Below are 18,738 nucleotides of genomic sequence, written 5' to 3'. Positions count from 1 at the left end.
GCTGGCACTGAGACCACCCTGGCTATTTGCTGAACATCTCTGTCTTCTTGGTTGCTTTACAATGGTTTAAATACAAACAGCACACCAGTAATATCAATACTTTCTGTGTAATGTGGTGAAATACTTGTTCTGAGTAAAGATTGGTTGTTTCTGAAGCAGCACAGGCAGAGATGATCACAGAAGATGAAAATATGGAGTTGGACTTTGGAGTCAGAGTTCTGGAGTAACTAAGAGATTAAAGAGATCACTAGTTCCCACTAGTCCTATTTTACGGAAATGAAAAGGTGAAGGGCCGTGCTAAAGGTGACACCATCAATTAAAAACAGGAAAAAATAAGAGCTTTGGGGTTTGCTGCCATGTACTCATATTTATTAGGGCTAGACCAAGACTTCACTTGATGAATATGCAATGTGAGATCTTGAAAGTATGATCTAAGCCACAGCTCCCAGTCCATACTAACTCTCCTGTACTTGATATCCTAGGTTACAGCATCAGTCACAGGCTGACACATTCTTTTGCCTACCTCTGAACAGACTGATGTGGTAGAAATAGCTCTGCACTTGCCACCTAGCTAGTTTCTACTTCACTGTCATCATGGAGAATGCAGCTACCCCTTGGATGCCTTTACAGGATAAACATGTCATAACAATAGCTTTTCCAGTCTTAGAGTTACTTTTGCTACCATGATTCAATCAACTATTTATAGGAAACTCAAGACAGGCATAGATGCATTTATTTGCTGCAATCTATATAAATTGTGATAAAATATATTCTAGGGCATCAGATTCTACTGGATCTGATCTGATCATTTTCTGGGACTCTGGTTTTTCATTTTCAGTGGCCATCTGAGATTACATCAGTGTGGTAAAGAAAAGATCATCACCTTCAGAGACAGTCTTAGTAAGGCTAGTAAGCAATACAACACATTCTTACATCATGATACACTCTACACCATGATACACTCTACACCATGATACACTCCTACACCATAATACACTCCTACACACCATGATATACCCTACACCAGGATACACTTCTATACTATGATACACCCCTATACCATGATACAACTCTACACCATGACACACTTCCACACCATGATGTACCTTACACAATGATATACCTCCACACCATGATATACACTACACCATGACACACCCCTACATCATAATACACCTCTACACTTGGTAGAATTTAATGATTACTACAGACATGATCTAATTCTGTAGCAGATCCTAACAGGAGTTAATTAGAGAGAAGAATTTGGGTATAATTTTTCAGCTATTAGCATTAAAAAAAATTCAGGCTGCTATCATTAATTGTCCTCTCTCCTCTTCTACCATCTTTACTTCCCATCTACTCCTAAACATTCAGTGGATGGCTTCACTCTCAGCATTTTCAAAGCTCCCAAGATGATTTAATCTCTAAGTTCATTATCTATAAGGAGAAAAACAGGATCTACCCAGGGGATGCTTGAAGAGGAAGTGACATGCAAAGACTTATCTGAAACATTGACATCTTCAATAGCATAATAGGAGGCCATGACCTTTGTGATTCAACACTCTGAGACAGGAACTTGTAGCTGACTTGTGTGTAGATAGATTGGAATGGTTGAGCACATTTGTTATCTATTGATAACTTTATGAGTGAAATTCTCTTATCTGGAAGCCTGATGCCTTTAGAGAAAATGATCAGACCAGATCCAGATTCTCCTAAGAATCACTTTCTGCACATGTGTGTACATAGACATGCAGAAATGCTGGTTTGTATGGTGGAGATGCAGATTTATTCTCCATGAGGATTCTCTCTGGGACATACTTCTAAGAACTCCCTCTATTATGTTACCTAGCCAATCACAACTTTGTGCTCTCTTGTGAATTAACACATCAAGTGTTTGTTGATGTGTTTTGAAAACTTCTCTCATTGAAGACTACTAATATTGAAATTTAATTGCCATCTCAACAATATTAAGAGATATATTTTAAGAAATGATTAGGCCATGAGGACTCCACCCTTATAGAAAAACTATTTCTGCCCCTTAATTTTCCCCGCCCTGTTTAGATGCCTGAACCTTAATATAAGACTACCTGTTACCTGCAATGGTAAGCCAATAAAATTCTGTTCAGCTGGTCTCAGGTAGAGTGTCCTGTGACAGCAATACAAAACAAACTAACATTGTTACCTGTGGCAGGCAATGGCTGAAGAAACTGCCAGTGAATTTCATGCAGAGTTTGGCTACAGTTTGGGTCCTTTCCTCTCTGCACATGGGTCTTTCAGATCCACAAAACTAGCCTCCAGTCTCCTCCCATCTTGCATATTCACTCCCCATATTCCCCAGATGTTCAAGGCCAACTTTGCTGCCATCTGCCTTGGGCCTTGAGTTTCCAGATCAAGTCAATGGGGCAGACTGAGTTTTCCTAAGTTCGCCTTTAAATTTAAAAGCTTAGGAGAAAAAAAATAACAACTACTAATTTGTCTTAATTTTTTTCCAAATATGACTTAAAACCACTCACTGCTAAGTCTTTTTATAAACAGTTTTACAAAATGTTACTAAGCACTACACAAGTAAACAAAATTTTATTCTAATTATAGATGTGGAGGTGAAGGTATAGAACTACTAAATGGTTTACATATTAAGCAGCTAACAGGAAGTCCAGCTCTTATAGACTTCATTGCTGGATGTGGGAAATGGAGAGAAATGGAGATGAAAGTATGAGAAAACAAGCCTGGTTTTAAAAGCCATAGACTTGTTAGAGTTTGAACTTAATAGCACTGGAAATCACATTAAGCAAAGTAAGTCAAGCCTGTGGTGATATTGTGTTCCCCAATATATTGTGAACACTAATAAACTTATCTGGGATCAGAGGACAGAATAGCCACTAGATATAGAGGCCAGAAAATGGTGGCACACACACCTTTAATCCTAGCATTCTGGAAGCAGAGATCCATCTGGATCTCTGTGAGTTCAAAGCCACACTGGAAACAGCTAGGCATGGTGACACACGCCTTTAATCCCAGGAAGTGATGTCAAGAAGCAGAAAGGTATGTAAGGCATGAGGACCCGGAACTGGAGCTGATTAAGCTTTTAGGCTTTTGAGCAGCAGTTCAGCTGAGATCCGTTTGGATGAGGACTCAGAGGCTTCCAGTCTGAGGAAACAGGATCAGCTGAAGAACTGACGAGGTGAGGTGGCTGTGGCTTATTCTGCTTCTCTGATCTTCCAGCATTCACCCCAATACCTGGCTTCAAGTTTAATTTTATTAATAAGACCTTTTTTTTTTTTTTTTTTTTTTTTTTTTTGGTTTTTCAAGACAGGGTTTCTCTGTGTAGCTTTGCGCCTTTTCCTGGGACTCACTCTGTAGCCCAGGCTGGCCTCGAACTCACAGAGATCCACCTGGCTCTGCCTCCCGAGTGCTGGGATTAAAGGCGTGCGCCACCACCGCCCGGCTTAATAAGACCTTTTAAGATTCATGTTACACAGGCCAGACTCAGAAAGAGGAATACTACATGTTTTCTTCTATATGTAGATTGTAGATTCTGAATCCTGTGTGTGTGTGCGCGCGCATGTACATGTACACATACGCCTTTCTCTCTCTCCCTCCCTCTCTCTCTCTCTCTCTCTCTCTCTCTCTCTCTCTCTCTCTCTCTCTCTCTCTATCTATCTGTGTGTGTGTGTGTGTGTGTGTGTGTGTGTGTGTGTGTGTGTGTGAAATGAAATTAGAAAGGTGGCCATGACAGGGTAACAAAGAGATGTTAAGCAAGGCAGAGAGAGAGTGAAAAAAACCTAGAGGATGAAAGAATAGATGTGACAGGAAGAGCTCAAGGCTACTATTGCAGGGAAGAAAGAGACCTGTGGGAAGAGGCAGGGGAGCAGGGCAGGCTGAAGAAAGACAAATTATAGAAACGCAGAATGCATGAAAATGTCAGAATGAAACATACAAATTTGTATGATAATTTCATAAAATTAATAAAAGAAAAGAGAATTTGAACTTAAAAGAAGTGGAACTTTTCGTTTGCCTTCTTGGCATAACATTTCCCTTCCTTCACTTCTTCATTGCTCTCTTTACATCTCTATCTTTTTTTAAAATTTTATTTTATTTTACAATACAATTCAGTTCTACATATCAGCCATGGATTCCCTTGTTCTCCCCCCTCCCGCCCCCTCCCTTTCCCCCCAGCCCACCCCCCATTCCCACCTCCTCCAGGGCAAAGCCTCCCCCGAGGACTAGATCAACCTGGTAGACTCAGTCCAGGCAGGTCCAGTCCCCTCCTCCCAGGCCGAGCCAAGCGACCCTGCATAGGCCCCAGGTTTCAAACAGCCCACTCATGCAATGAGCACAGGACCCGGTCCCACTGCCTGGATGCCTCCCAAACAGTTCAAGCCAATCAACTGTCTCACCCATTCAGAGGGCCTGATCCAGTTGGGGGCCCCTCAGCCATTGGTTCATAGCCAGCTGGATCAAGAACAGAGAGGGAGAACAAGGAATAGGAGACCATGGTAAATGAAGACCACATGAGAATAGGAAGAAGCAAAGTGCTAGAGAGGCCCACAGAAATCCACAAAGATACCTCCACAAAAGACTACTGGCAATGGTCGAGAGACAGCCTGAACTGACCTACTCTGGTGATGGGATGGCCAAACACCCTAATTGTCGTGCTAGAAACCCCATCCAATGGCTGAGGGATCTGGATGCAGAGATCCACAGCTAGGCCCCCCGGGTGGAGCTCCGGGAGTCCAATTAGCGAGAAAGAGGAGGGTTTGTATGAGCGAGAATTGTTGAGACCAAGGTTGGATAAAGCACAGGGACAAATAGTCAAACGAATGGAAATACATCTCTATCTTTTATTCAAGGTCAAATTATGTCCTTCTTTGGAAAAAAAGCTGTGTTGCTATAGTTGATTTCAAATGCCTGATATAGCTAACTTCTCAAAATAGTTCAAAGTTTTGAAAATGAATCATGTTTCACACAGGCATCAACAGCAAGCCAATTTTCCTGGCATTAAATGGTTTCCTAGATATCGAAATCACCAAATGATTTCACTTTGTTCCATCAGTTATCCCTGACAGCATTTTAGAATCAGAAAGGCACCAAGCATTTCTTGAGAAATTCATAATGCTAATCGCCGTGGTTGTTATTTGTCAAGCCTCACTGTGTGCTGGGCACCTTGTTAAGCAATTCATACAGTCTCCTTTGACCATCACTGCAGCTCTATCAGGTATAGATCACTACCTCAGGGTGTCCTAATGAGGGTAATCATAGCTCAACAAGGTTAAATAGTGTTCCCAAGGCTACAAAGCCAGTAATGATCAAGGCTGGGGAAAGGGGTGTGCAGTCCTATACAACCACACCCAGGCGGTTTTCCAGTCCATGATGTGATCTTTCAGGATAGAATAGGAAAATATCATAAGAACCAAAGAGAAAGAGCCCCTCTGATGATCCCCTAAGTATAATATAGATATATCTCCTCATATATAAATGTTCTAAGAGCAGACTTTGCTTTTAAATTTGTAGTGCAGAGAGAATAGAGCAAACTAGGCCAGATGGATGAATTTCCCATCACCCTGAAATAAAATGATGAACTTCCAATCAACACAATTACTGCTCAGTCAGCACCACACTGACAACCTGAAAGGTACCTGTGGGTTAATTTCAAAAGACATCAGTGGGAGCATCCCACTTCACATGGTGGGATATAGGCTGGAAAACAGCCTCATTTAACTAGGAGAGCATATGACCATGCATTTCTGAAAATATTCATGAGTTTTGTGTCTGACATGGGCAGAATGCTCTCCTTCATCTCTTCATCTCCCTTTCTTTTCTATAAAAATAGCTGTGTGGTCCAAGGTCCTGGGAATGTGGAGAGTTGTAGAAGATTATTTGTTTTCTATCTTTAATATAATGCAAAAGTTGTTCTATTCCTCACAATTTTTAAGTGTAAAAACCATCTTTCAAAAATTATGTGTATGGGGTTAAATTAAGTATACTGAAAGGAATGCTGGCTGGCACATTCCCAAAGTTGAAGTATTTATAGTAGGAATATTTATAACATTTTATGGAAGGTTTGTTCTGTGCTAAGCATCTTGTATTCCTTATTTCTAAAATAATATGTGAGAGAATAATTTGCCCACTTTCTAGATAGGCAAACTGAGGGTTGTGGGCTGAAGAACTTGCTAAGGTCAGCCTTTTGCATAAGTCCAATTAATCTGATGCCAAATAGTTTCTCATAGTTTGAGCAGAACTGTCTCCCCTCTCTATCCTCCCTGCTCAGCACATATCTAGTGCTAGCCTGCATGAAAGTTCATCATGAGGAGGCAATTTGATCTAGCATCAGTCATGTATTCCATTCACTCTCAAGGAGCCAGATGAAGCCGGCATGGCAGAATCAAATCCAGTTCTTGCAAATAGAAAACTGATTAGAGGAAGGATGTTTGCTAGTTGAGCTTCTTTATGTTGGAAAGACCTGGAGGCCCTGAGCCTACTTCAGAAGATGAACCTGTAAGTCTAGCCAAGCCAATAACCTGAATTCTGAACCTGTGAGTGTGTGTGTGTGTGTGTGTGTGTGTGTGTCCACATGTGGATAGATGCACATGAACACACACCACACACACATACTCATGTGGAAGCTGGAAGTCATCTTCAAGTGTCCTTCTTCAAGTATTGTTCACCTTGTCTTTTGAAATAGGGCTCCTCACTGGAAACTGGGACTCAGCAGTTTGCTCACCGGCCAGGGAGCCTCAGGGATTATAGGCACACACCATACCACCATGTCCAACTTTCCCCATAGGTTCTGGGATCAAACTCAAGCTCTTATTCTTGAGCATCAAGCCCTTCACCAACTGATCCATTTCCTATCAATGATGTTTTAAAATATATATTTCCTGCCACTCTTTGAATGGTCCCTTTACTTAAAATTTTCGTGCTGATGACTCTGGTCAACTAGCAACTTTCCTGGGTATTTAGCTATTTTGGCTCTGGGTATCCTTTATGTCCCTCTTAGTGGACAGCTTTACATTGAGTAAAGGACAGCTTCACTTCTATACTCAAACTAGTGCAGGAGGAGGGGTATTTCTAGCAGTTACTAGCTCTATAGGTATAAGATAAGATATATCTCAGAGTAACCTAGTAAGGCAAATGGGTTTCTCATTTTACAGATGATCAAAGTGAGAGAATCAGAGGAGGCAATACTCCATTGCCACATTCCAAGTTGAATCTACCCCCTCTGGCTCTGAACAAGCTCACCTGACTCCAAAGTTTTATCATCATAACACTGGTCTTTCTTCACGTGACCTTGAAGAACTTAAGGCCTTCCAGCTACTAGGTCAATACAGAATGGCCATCACTTGAAAAATAAGCCTAAGTCCTGAAGAGTTATCTAGCCCTTAGGGAGGTATCCCATCTGTGCTTTGCTTTCACTTGCAAAGCTAGATCTGAATGCATAGGCAACTGCTGGGGAGTGAGGGGAAGTTCACTGGTCAGCTGCCAGCTGGCACAGGGGACTGTCTCTCTTCCCATTCCTGGAGCAAGCCACATTACGTCTGGCCATGCTCCACTGCTTTGGTGCCCAGTTTCACAGCCATTTCCAGTCTTTTCTCCCCACAGTGAGAACATTTACAATCCCAGGGATCACCCCCTCTGTATTTCTAACCATGGCTCCAGCTCAGCAAACACACCCAGAGCAGCATTTTAGTTTTTACTATTTTCAGTTACAGTTCCTAATTCGGTGTAAAACTTGTCACTGTCTGAGGAACATACCCCTATGCAGGGGACCCACTGGACACCCCAATGAAACTGAATAAGGAAGAGTCATTCTACTGAACAATTTGCAAATATTGCTGCTCTTTGCCAAGCCTTTTTGGCAAAATCAGCTACAGTGACTACAAAGTTTTTTGCAGACAGAAATTTGGGCTACCTTATGTGTCCCGTGCTACATTTTTCTGATACAAAAACTTCCCTTAAACTCATGCAAGTTCCAGACAATAGAAGTGTCACTCAGGGAAACATTTGCATTAGTTTTTCAGGAAACATTATTCAGCATTTTTCTTTCGCAGAGAGGGAGTGAACCTTATTTTAGAGACCAAAGAATCATTTGTCATAGAGAGTTCTGTACTGAATATTCTTTGTGTTTGTAAATGGTGTGTGTGTGTGTGTGTGTGTGTGTGTGTGTGTGTGTGTGTGTGTTGTACAAAAAAGGTAATATTTGAGTCATATGTCTTGAGGGAAATAATGAGAGATGTTCTTATATTTTTTTGTCACAGAGATAAAGGATGCAGAAAAGATCTGCCATGGAGATCAGTGTCCTGGATTCTAGTATAAATGTAACTAACAGCTATTACATCATCTTAATATTAAGTAGATATCCACACAAACATAAAAATATATTAAGTTAAAATTAATTTACATTGGAAAAATGTAAAGTAAATGAAATAAAGAATAGACATAATCGCTTGTATGGAACTTCCCTTCTGTGTTACTTTTCTCACTGCTGAGACCAATTCCTAACAAAAGCCACTGAAGGAAAAGGGTTTATTTTGCTGACTGTTTGAGGGGACACAATTCATCCTGGTTAGGAAAGCATAGCATCCGGGGCAAAGGGCAGCTTCTCACCTTGCATTTACCATCGGGGAGTAGAGGGAAGTGAATGCTGCTGCTCAGTTAGCACCCTAGCTTTTACTCAGTCTAGTACCCCTGCCCATTAATTGGTGCTGCTTGGAATTTTCCCACCTCCATTAACCCAACCCAGAGACATCTGCCACAGAAAGGCCCAGATGTTTTTGTCCTGGGTGATTCTAGATGCTATCAAGTTGCAAATAGATATTAGCCATAACTTATTTTTCCAGACATATACCACATAGCTTTTATAAACCTTGAACTTTTCATCTATAAAACTGACTAAAAGGAAAGAGCCTCACCCAATGTGGTTCATTTTAACCATTTGACAGATTCTACATGAAATTTAAGATAATATGGGATCAACTTGAAAGTTTTCACATGGTAAAAATCTTAGCTCCTTCATTTTGTCATGCTTTAAGAACTATTTTAGTTGCTCATTCTGAAGGAAGGTGCCATAGGATTAGAATAATCCAATCCTCTATTGGTGCTACTCTCTGTGACTGAGCACACAACTCCAGTGAGAGGCCACAGGGGATCTGCATTCACAGTACCAAGCCATGTCCAGGGAAGTCCCAGATGATTGACAGTCTATTAATAGATCGTATCTATTAAGGGACAATATTTGAATGTGCATGGCCAGTTATATGACTATGCTACCTGTGATTCCAGGCTTCCTTCTAGAACTTAAAGCTAGGCCATTTTCAAGATGCCTAGGTGAAACTACAGAGTTTTATCAACAATTTCAACCCATTGGGACATTAAAATTTCATTAGAATAACCATTTGCTGGCCCATAAAGTTGGCACAGGACATATGGTTTAGAACATTCCCAGGGTTCCAATGTGGCTGTGTAGCCAGAAATACCAGCTAACACAGGTGTCCTGAAAGAGGAGTTATCACAGGAACTGACACCTAGCTCAAGAGAAATAACAGGGCTATATAATCCACAGATTTTTCTGGACCCCTGTCCACATTTCCCTCTATCTTCCTAAGTCCCTGAGAATGACCCTGAATGGGTGTGACTATTCAAAAAGGAAGGAAGGAACCAGAAGCTGGGGTCACAGAGGATGCTGGACTCCAAGGTGGAGGAACCAGTGCTTTGAAGGTATTTTTGTTCAGAAAGAAAGAAGTAAACCTTGTGCTCAATCAATCTATAACTGACCTATTATTAAATTTTCCTTCTTTCAGCTTACTTCTAAATTCTTATCTTTTTCATTTTATAAAAACACAGTGGAAGACTTTGATAGTACAATATGTGGAAAGATATAATTACATAAATATATCACACATTTGAAAGCCCCAATTCCACAGTGAACAGAAAAGCCCAATTAAACTCCCTGGGATATACGCTTCGAGATGATATTTATGTCAGAGTGTGATTTCCTTGTGATTTCTTTGTTACTGGAAAAAGATCACACAGCTCGTAAGATCAGTTATTCTGATTTACTCATTTGTTTAAATGCACTTGATCATGTTTGTAGATTAGTAAAACCTGATGGTAGCCATCTTGAGTCGTAACAGCCATGACTTCCTTGTTAGGCCCTTCAGTTGGCTTTCCCAACATGATCTACTGACAAATCACACATAGCTAAAAAAAAAAACAAAGTCACTTGGGCCTTTACAACCTTATTGTTCCTATTAGACTTTCCTGATTCTTTCATAATGTCTTATGATAAACCAGGAATATTTCAAAAAGGATGGAATAGGTTTTTCCTTGTGATCCATAAATATACTCTGCTTTCTGATCCAAACTAGGGTGTGGGGAGTGTCTAACCTGTCTTGAGCCATCCAAGACCAGTTGCTAATATCCTCTTAATTGAATTATTCTATCAGGCTGTTTCCTTTCTATCACTTTCACTGAGTCTTGGGGGCCTATCCTCATAAGCTAGAACTGGCTGTCCTGGAAGATCCGTGTTTCTAACTTTAATAATAAAATTCTTTGTGAATTTTTCACAGTTGACATAGGGTGGAGGGAAAAAGCTTCCTTCTCATCCACTTCCCTCAACAACTATCTCTGCACATTCTTTTTACTGATGTCGGAAATTACACCGTTGAGTCAGCCTGTGTTGATGGGTGGGTCAAAAAATAGATGGGCTAGAGGCCTAACAAAAACCCTTATCAGGACCTGACCTTCTGGTTATCTATTGCTCAACATCCAGGGTGTTCCAGACAGTGCAGACTAGGGGAGAGTCAGGTAAGATGGCTTCTGTATCCCTGGAAGGAAATAGTAAAGAAAGGCTGGGAACTCCCTGGGCTAGGCCAGCTGAAGAGAATGAAGGAGTCTTGGAAACACCACTCTCAGAACCTTAGAGGAGAAACCCACCAGGATGGAGAGGATACAGGGCTAGAGCATACACTTAGATGTCTCACTTGTTGAGTTCCTGATGTCAGGGAAAGACTAGGCAGATATTCCTTGGATGAGGGTGAAAGAGAAGACTTTCCTGTTCCTCTCCTATGACTCATCACAAGGTCAAAGAATTTTACTAAAGAGCTGAGAGGCACTGTGGCTCCAGTTCAGCCAGTTCTAGTGGAAGAAGATAAGCCACGAGCTTTATGAGATGGATAGAAGAGAGACAGATTGCAGGCTTCCATCCTCAGTGCTACAAAAATCAATTAAAAAATTAATTAATGCACAGAAACTTCACTCTGCCAAAAATATATCCATGGAGAATAAAATTATTCTTAATGTTAAAACTATTGTGACCCTAATATTGCTATTCATTCCTTCATTCACTCATTCATTGAATTGTCTATAACTTTTGAACACCTGGTGAGGGTCAGGTACTTCCCAGCAGGCCGGCTTTGTGTGATGCTGGGCACCACAGACATTGCGTTGCTGATGTGGAGCTGACAGCCCAGCAGTGGAAAGGGACTTTTTAACACACAGATAATTGCATAATTAAAACTTGTTACAAGTGCTAAGCATAAAGGAGGAAAATAACAGTGTTCTCTAAGAGTGCATAGCAGCACGGGAAGTAAATTAGATGGCAGGTCAGCCCCACCCCTTGACACACTGATATTTAAGGGAAATCTGCAGAATGAGTAGATGTTGGGCAGTCTAAGAGACAAGGAAAAGCCTCTTGGTGGGAGTGGCAGCATGATCATAAACTCAGACGCAGGAAGCAGAGGGCTCACGGGCCAGCAGGAAGCCTGTTCTCTGCTGCTCGGTTTAGTGCAGCAGCTAGAAGAGTGTTCAGGGGTAAAAAGCCCTGCAGGATCCCTGTTAGAGATGTGGGATGTTCAGTGCAGTTCTCTGTTGAAAATGTGACATTTCCATATTTCCTCCTTTTTAAAAAAATTATCCAGGTGGTCTGGGGAGAATGTTTATTCAACATTTCTTTATACTTTTTCCTTGTTATTATTTTATTAGCAAGATAAGAAAATAAATGCTCATTTATGAAATAGGGGAAGGGGACAGGATTTGGGTGTGGGCTTTCTGAGGATGATTGAACTCGACAGAATCTTTCTGATAATCTAGAAAGAGAGTTCACTCTCAGCAGGGCCAAAGCTGTGCTATGCCCTGAGTGTCTGAGTAACACCTCATGATTCTGAGCACTTACTTGTTAGGAATTTTATTAAAAACTCCTGTTCATGTTTTTTTTTCTACTCTTTGAAAATAAAACCCGTATATCAGTGAGTTCCAGAAAACTCTGGCTACCTAATAGACCCTGAAAAAAAAAAAGGGGGGGGGAGAAAAACAGAGAAATGGTTATTTCTATTTGACAAGTGTCAGAACAGATTAATTTAATCCCTCCAAAAATACTGAAGTTAGATCCTTTGTGGGCAGGAGAGATGGCTCAGCCATTAAAAGCACAAGATATTCTTCTACAGGACTTGGATTTGATTCTGAGCACCAATGTGGAGAACCACAACTTTTCTAAAACTCTAGTCCCAGGGGATCTCTTCTGGATTCTGAGGGCACCAGTCATGCATGTAGTACAGAGTCATACATGCAGGCAAAACATACATGTAATATTTTTAAAAATAGATAAATGATTTTAAAACCATTAGATCCTTTTCCTGGCTGCTCTGTGTTTTCTAGAATGGCCTCTGTCCCAAAGGACCAGTTGGCCCTAATTCATTCCTCTCCACATAGATGGTTTAAATATGGACTCCGATAATTGAGGCTACAGCACACTATGTGCTTTGAAACAGCTTGCGTGTCTAGTTAGAAAAATCCTTCACTGTGTGAGCAGAACCTCCTGGGCATCAAGAAAAACTTATCAGAAATGGAGGAAGGTTTATCAGCTTCTACTGTCTGCTGCTTCCTTGGTTCTGGTGACAACCAATGTCTTAAATGAGGATAACAGTCCTTGGTTGGCGAACCTCACTGACAGCATCAAGATTGACCGTCAGTTGCAACCCTTTGGTTGGAAGGCCTTCTCTTCACAGAGCATTGAGTCCAGCCCTTTGCCTTCAGAGTGAGCAAGATCTAATCAATCAACCCATCCATCAAGGCAAGGGCACCTGCTAAGATATTCAAGATCTATTCGTGAGGTCATATTTAGTTCCAAGAAACATCTGTGAGTGCCACAACATTTATCAGAGGACAAGCCAGCTGAATAATATTTTCAAAAGAAAAAACAAGAAGTCAGTGGATAATGTTTTATTTTATGATAATTATAAAAATATAGATGGTGAATAGTGAAATTTTGACATTCCAAAAGCTCCTTAAAATGGTAATAAAGAAAATACATATCTTTGTATGTACATGTTTCTGATATAAATAAATTATATATTGGCTGCTACAAGATTTTTCTCTATATGTTGTATGCACTATCTCTGATCCACAGATGCACTAATTGGAAACCAAATTGACAGGTATTCAACCCTTCATGTCTTCACTTGTAGAAACTTTTCATCTTCTGTTCAAATCAGGTCTGGTGAGCTCATTAAATATATCACTTCTTTGGGTATTAATTTTCTTAAGTAATGTTTATATGGTTTAAATTATACTGTGCTGACTACTCTCTACAGAATGAGATTGCTATAGGTAAATGAAAATATGCAATGATTAAAGTCCTCCCAGTGAGATGGAACAGGTTTTTACTGTTATGTGGTATTGAAATTTTTCCTTCACTTTTTTAACGGGGGTGGTGTTGTTAAAACAAAAATGAAAGGAAACAACCAGAAATTTGTTCTTGCTCAAACTACATGATTGATTTATGCATTGGGGTCAGGAAAGAAGATTAACAACAAGAGCACCAAATATATAAAGATGCAAATAAGGCTATATGGATTATCAACCTGATTTGATCAGAAGAAAGGGCCTTTCCTTTGAAGCTGACAAACCTAGGCTTGAAAACCACTATTATAGATTATTGCACTAATGACCTTCAATAAATCATATTTCCTAAAACCTGTGCTTTATCAAAATCGTTCTCCATACATCTCTGCCCTACGGATTAACTCTCAGCTGACAATGTGAATTTCTTTTGGTCAATGACACAGAAAGACTTGCAGATAAACTTGAACTCAGAATTCTGTCACTTTATGCTAGGAAACAAGGGCTATTCTCTTGGAAAGGGCATGGTGAAGAGAGCAACCTCACTATCCTACTCCAGCCTACTAGGCATGGAAAAGCAAGTTCCTTCTTTTATCAGGTAGTCTTCCTTGGGCCATCTGTTAACTACTCGCATGTAAATACCCAGGAGAGTCTGGAAGAAGTTAGCTAAACTTAGCTCAAAATACAAGACAATGAGTAAATGAATTATAATCCAATATAAGTTTAGGTAGTTCATTATGTCACAAAAGATAACAAATCAATAACCTTGTCCTAGAACTGGATAGGAAAAACCAGCTTTTGAAATTTCAGTTTACTATTTTAACTCATTGAACTTCAGTTATCTCTATTGTAAGAGAATGATAATCCGATTCTTGCATCAAATTGGGCATTAAACCAAATAGGCTCTAGTTTATTAAGTGTTCCACTTATGTCTGGGATGTAGAGGCACCTCCCCTTTCAAAATTTGTGTTTGCTTGACTCATTATAAAAGCAAACCAATGAGAAGACTCCTTTCCCTTCTAAGCAGGCTAATAGATTAACCAGTATCCCTCTGCAAAGAATAATTGTATAAGTTAGGAGTGTTCAACACATCAAAAATGATTATCAATCAGTGTCTCAACCATAAATATGAAAACTCCAAGAAAACTGTTGGATTGTTAGTAGAGTCAGTCTGACATGACCTTCCAGTGACCTTCCTACATCTACCCAGAGGAAAATATTTCATTCCTTGACTTATGAGTTAGACCTGTTTTTCTTCCCCACAGCAGGTAGGGAGACTTCTAAATGCTAGTCTGTACTCTGTAAGTTTAATATGGAAGTATAAGAATACAAGCATAGCTGCGCGGTGGTAGCACACACCTTTAATCCCAGCACTTGGGAGGCAGAGGCAGGTGGATCTCTGTGAGTTCGAAGGCAGCCTGGTCTACAGAGTGAGATCCAGGACAGGCACCAAAACTACACAGAGAAACCCTGTCTCGAAAAAACAAAAAAACAAACAACAACAACAACAACAAAAAGAGTACAAGCATCTTTTCAACAGATCTATGTCTATAGATAGCATTCCAAAAGAACATTAGAGTCAACATCAAGATAGAGTCACACACAGCACTCTACTGTCTATGGAGATGCTGAGTTTTATTAGATTCAGTAAAAAGCACTTAAAATGAGGCCAGACAACTGCGTTTTCATAATTAATTTACCCAAAATCTTTTTCTATAATCCTGAAGACATTATTGTCTCCAATTTAGTAAATTGGATATATGTTATAATACATTGTAAGAAATGGTATTCAATTTTAACATACTAACAAATTATCCAAAATCTTAGTGTTTGCTCAATTACCAAGTAGGTGTTAAAAATTTTAATTTCTTAAATATTACTTAGGGTCTTACATAAATACAGTACATGTACTCATAGAAATAAACACAAATACACACATATAAATAACAATACACACTCATGTGTTCATATAAACATACATTTACAAATAAACAAATATTATGACTCCTACCATTATTGCCATTACCATCTTGGAACTGACAGGATGCTCTTTTATGTAATTTTGTCTTATTATTAACAGCAGAACTTGGACCATAAATAAGATGAGCTGTTGTAGCTATGCCAAAGACACAGTGGGTACCTGGTTATGTGCATGAGGATGGCATGCATCCGTAACTTGGAGGAAGAATGTTTAATATTCATTGAGATCTACACACCCTTCCATCTTCTCAAAACAAATTAGGCATTCTATATTCTGATCCTGTTGTGCTACTTGGTTTTTGTTAACTTGACTCAAACCTAGACAGGTCTGGGAAGAAAAAATATTAATTGAGGAAATGACTTGTAAGATTGGTCTATGACAAAGGACACCATAAAAAAGACAAAACAACAGCCTACAGAATGGGAAAAGATCTTCACCATCCCCATATCTGACAGAGGGCTGATCTCCAAAATAAGAAACTAGACATCAAAATAATGAACAATCCAATTAAAAAATGGGCTACAGAGCTAAACAGAGAATTCTCAATGGAAGAACCTCAAATGGCTGAAAGTAATTTAAGGAATTGCTCAACATCCTTAGTCATCAGGGAAATGCAAATCAAAAGAACTCTGAGATACCATCTTATACATGTCAGAATGGTTAAAATCAAAAACACTAAAAACATCTTATGTTGGAGAGAATGTGGAGCAAGGGAAACACTCCTCCATTGTTGGTGGGAGTACAAACTTATACAGCCACTTTGGAAATCAGCATGGCAGTTTCTCAGAAAATTGGGGATCAATCTTCCTCAGGACCCAGCTATATCACTCTTGGGCATATACCCAAGGAATGCTCAATCATACCACAAGGACACATGCTCAACTGTGTTCAAAGCAGCATTATTCATAAAAGCCAGAACCTGGAAACAACCTAGATGCCTCTCAACTGAAGAATGAATTAAGAAAATATGATATATATATATATATATATATATATATATATATATGTACTACTCAGCAGAGAAAAACAATGACATCATGAAATCTGCAAGAAAATGGATGGAACTAGAAAATATCATCCTGAGTGAGGTAACCCAGACTCAGAAGGACAAACATGGTATGTACTCACTCATAAGTGGATACTAGATGTAAAGCAAAGGATAACTAGACTACAACCCATAGCTCCAGAGAAGCTAGCTAACAAGGAGGATCTAAAGAGGGAGGCATGGATAGCCCTGAGAAGGAGAAATAGATGATATCTCCATGAGTAAACTGGAGATGAGGGTTGGGCAATGAATGTTGGAAGATGTGAGATAAGAACGTAAGGGAACAGGATGGTCAAGCTGGAACAGGGATGGAGTGGGACAGCAATGAAAGAGATTTCTGGATAGAGAGAGACAATGTGGGGATAGGAGAATCCTGGTGCTAGGGAAATTCCCAGGAATCCCCAAGGATGACCCCAGCTTAGATTACTAGAAATAGTGGAGAAGGTGCCTGAACTGAACTGGCTTACCCCAGTGATCAGATAGGTGAATACTCTGTCATCATAGAGCCTTTCTCCAGTAATGGATGGAAGCAGATGCAGAGATCCACAGCTAAACACCAGGCCAAGCCCCAAGAGTCCAGTCGAAGAAAGAAGAGGGATGCTATGAGCAAGTGCATCAAGATCATGATGAGGAAATCTGCAGAGACAACCAAACCAAACTAACAGGAACTCATGAAATTTGGATCAACAGCTTGGAGTCTGCATGGGACTGGGCTAGGTCCTCTGCATAGTGAGACAGCTGTGTAGCTTGATCTGCTTAAGGGGCCCCCTGGCAGTAGGATCAGAATCCATCCCTGGTGCATGAGTGGGCTTTTTGGATCCCACTATCTATGATGGAACACTTCACATAGCCTTGAGGTGGGGGTGGAGGGGGAGCTTGGACTTGCCTCTACTAAATGTACCTCCCCATGGGAGACCTTACATGGAGGGATTGGGGGGTGAGTTGGGAGAGGGAGGCTGGGGGAGTGGGAGGAGGGAAGATGGGGATCTTTGATTGGTATATAAAATGAATTTAAAAAATTCTTAGTTAAAAAAAAAAAAGAAAAAAAGATTGGCCTATAAGCAAATTCACAGTGCATTTTCTTGATTGGTTATTGATGTTGATTAGCCCACTAAGTGGGGACATGCTACACTTGGGAAAGATGATCCTGAGCTGTATGAAAAAGCAGGCAGGCCAGTAAGCAGCATTCCTCCATGGCCTCTGCATCAGTTCCTGCACTACTTTGACTTCTTGCTCTGACTTCCTTTGATGATGGACTATGATTTGGATTTGTAAGCTGAAACATTTGCTGTGGAATGTCTTTCTGTATGCTGTGAATATGTATGGCTCCCATTGGATAATAAATAAAGATGGATTGGCTATGGCAGGGCAGGATGGAGCCCTGTGGGAAAATCCAAAAGAGATAGTAAGAGAAGAAAGACAGTTTGGGAGATGCCAACTCACTGTCCAAGAAGCAATATGTAACAGGACACAGGTAAGCCAAGGAACACATGGCGACACATAGATTAATAGAAATGGGTTGAGTTAAATTATAGGAGCAAGCTAGAAAGAAGCTTGAGCCTTAGGTCATACAGTTTGTAATTAATATTAAGCCTCTGAGTGATTATTTTATAAGCAACTGTGTGACTGCAGGTAACAAAGATTTGTCCTGACTCTAGAGCCAGGCAGGACTGAGAAACTTCTGCCTACAATTGGCACCCAGACATGATGGCAGGAGTTTCCACCTAAAACCTGAGAGAGCTTAAGAAGAGATTATAAATATAGCTAAGAGCAGCTTCCTAGTTAGTGTCTCTTATGTGGGCCATAATATAGACACTGTGACACTGGTATTCAAGCTTGAGCACAGCATGGAGGATTCCCACCGTGGTACACAGAGGTGTTTCCAAGCTGTGCAGACTGTGTGGAGGATTTAGCTTTTGTTAGTACAGACAAAAAAAAAGTTTCTGGGCTACATGCTGTTTGATGGAGGCATAGACCTACTGCTTCCCAGAATTGGAGGTGAGCATGGCTTCCAGAGCTGGCAGTAAATGTACCTCTGCCATGTTGGGAAACCAAATGAAGTAGAGTCAAATAGCCAACAGTTTAACAGCTTAAAATC

This window comes from Peromyscus eremicus, chromosome 5 (assembly GCF_949786415.1).
Source record: "Peromyscus eremicus chromosome 5, PerEre_H2_v1, whole genome shotgun sequence".
Taxonomy (NCBI): Eukaryota; Metazoa; Chordata; class Mammalia; order Rodentia; family Cricetidae; genus Peromyscus; species Peromyscus eremicus.
This window is presented reverse-complemented; position numbering follows the sequence as displayed.